This window comes from Gossypium arboreum, chromosome 7 (assembly GCF_025698485.1).
Source record: "Gossypium arboreum isolate Shixiya-1 chromosome 7, ASM2569848v2, whole genome shotgun sequence".
Taxonomy (NCBI): Eukaryota; Viridiplantae; Streptophyta; class Magnoliopsida; order Malvales; family Malvaceae; genus Gossypium; species Gossypium arboreum.
The window spans coordinates 68,003,220-68,005,394 of NC_069076.1; the positions used below are offsets into that span (position 1 = coordinate 68,003,220).

Genomic DNA, 2,175 nt, shown 5'->3' on the forward strand with positions numbered 1-2,175 from the left:
GAATTGGAGTACGACTCACACGGGTATAGCACACAGTTGTGCCATTCTAACAGGCTCAAGCACGGCCTGAAGTAATCGCATACGGCGTTTCCCTGTCGAGCCCAAGTTAAGTCCAATTTGGAAAAGGCCACTTTTGAGGGCTTCTAGGCATTCCCAAGCCTATAAATACACCCTAGAGGAGGAGAAAAAGAGAGGCGAAGAAGGGGGGTAAGGAATTACTCCAAGAAAGCTGATTGATCCGTCTCAGAAGCCGGATTCATCATCAAGACTGAAGATCTCTCCTCAATTTCCCTTCAGGACTTTTGGGTTTTCTTTATGTTTTGTATTATTTATTCTTCTGAGATGTTTCCTTATTTAGTTATGAACTAAAACCCCTAAATACCTAAGGGGAATGAAACCTAAGATGAATCTTGTTATTATTTTTTGAATCGTATGATAAATATTTGACTTGTTCTTAATTATGTGTTCTTAATTCTTGTTTTGATAGCCCAGGATACTGATTCAAGACATGCTCTTATTCAGAGGAGGAATAGACCCTGTCTAAGAGTACTTTTGTCATAATTTAGCGGAGTTGATTGCGCGCCGAGAAATAGGGTGACAAGATTTTGTCAGATTAGAGTGAAACCTAATAAAAGGATCCATAAATCAAGTTAATGCAACCCTAGAGTGGTAATTAGAGAAAAGTCTCAGTTATTCAATCTAAGGATTAGACATTATTAGTCTTGAATAGGGATAATAACATAACTTAGGGATTTCTACGGAACTAGTTGAATGAATAAATCGTCCGATTCAGAGCCAGAATAACAAGTAAAGTCTAGGTGGATTTTTCCTTAGGTATTGTCGCAAGTCAATCGATTTTCCCAAAAGCAATTCCCCAATTCTTTTCTCTGTGCGTTCTTATTTTAGATAATTAGTTAATTAAAACAAAACCCCATTATTCTTAGGTTAAATAATAAAAAGATAATTATTACTAGTACTTTTGGTTCCCTTGGGTACGATATCCTGGTATTGCCATTACTATACTATTGTTCGATAGGTGCGCTTGCCTACATCGCGATAATAGTTAGTTCATGAACGATTAATTATAAATATTTAAAACCTATCACGAAACGTCGCGATCAAGTTTTTGGCGCTGTTGTCGGGGAATTAAAATATTAGGAACGCTAAATTTTTATTACTTTAGCCATTTATTTTTCTTGTGATTTAATTTAATTTTATTATTTTTATTACTAATTAATTTACTTTTTCTTTCTCTTGGCAGGTTTTATAGTTTATGACTAGAAGAAACCCGTCGGGACCATTACTTTTTGACGAAGAAATCGATCTCACAGTTCGTAGAAACCAAAGAGAAATAAGGCGCAGCTTAAGATACACAGAGAACGAGCAAGAAGACAATACTCAACCCCCAACCAAAGAGATAGGTGAAAACCAAGGCAATCAGCTACCTCCTATAATTGCGGTTAATCAAAATCCTGCTCCACGCACTATGTATGATTATGCTAAACCTTCTTTAACAGGAACTGAATCTAGCATAGTTAGACCTGCTGTAGCTGCAAATACTTTTGAACTGAAACCTAACACAATTCAAATGATAGAGTAGTTTGTTCAGTTTGATGGTTTGCGGGATGAAGATCCCAACGCACACTTAGCAAACTTTCTGGAGTTTTGCGACACTTTCAAAATTAATGGCATTTCTAATGATGCTATTCACCTTCGATTGTTCCCTTTTTCACTGAGAAAAAAAGCTAAACAGTTGTTGAACTCGTTACCACGAGGGTCTATCACTACTTGGGAACAAATGACCGAAATTTTTTTACTAAAATATTTTTCGCCGGCTAAAACGGCTAAATTACGTAATGATATCTCTACTTTTGTGCAGATTGATTTAGAAAAACTTTACGATGCATGAGAGAGATACAAGGACTTACTGAGAAAGTGCCCTCACCATGGGTTACCACTTTGGCTTCAAGTACAAACATTCCACAATGGTTTGAATCCCTCGACTCGGCAAATGGTTGACGCAGCTGCTGGCGGAACCATCAACAACAAAACACCTGAATAGGCTTATGAATTCATTGAAGAAATGTCACTGAATAACTATCAGTGGCAAGTCATAAGGGCTAAGCCAACAAAAATAGTCGGCGTTTATAACGTCGACTCAGTTACTATCCTGTC

At 37.1% G+C, this 2,175-nt stretch overlaps 1 non-coding gene across 1 annotated transcript; it reads right to left on the reverse strand.

Annotated features, from left to right (window-relative positions):
* Positions 1-1,846: 1,846 nt before the first annotated feature.
* LOC128295978 (small nucleolar RNA R71) lies at positions 1,847-1,953 on the reverse strand. Its single transcript, XR_008286525.1, has one exon. It is a non-coding gene; the product is annotated as a small nucleolar RNA R71 (small nucleolar RNA).
* Positions 1,954-2,175: the final 222 nt, after the last annotated feature.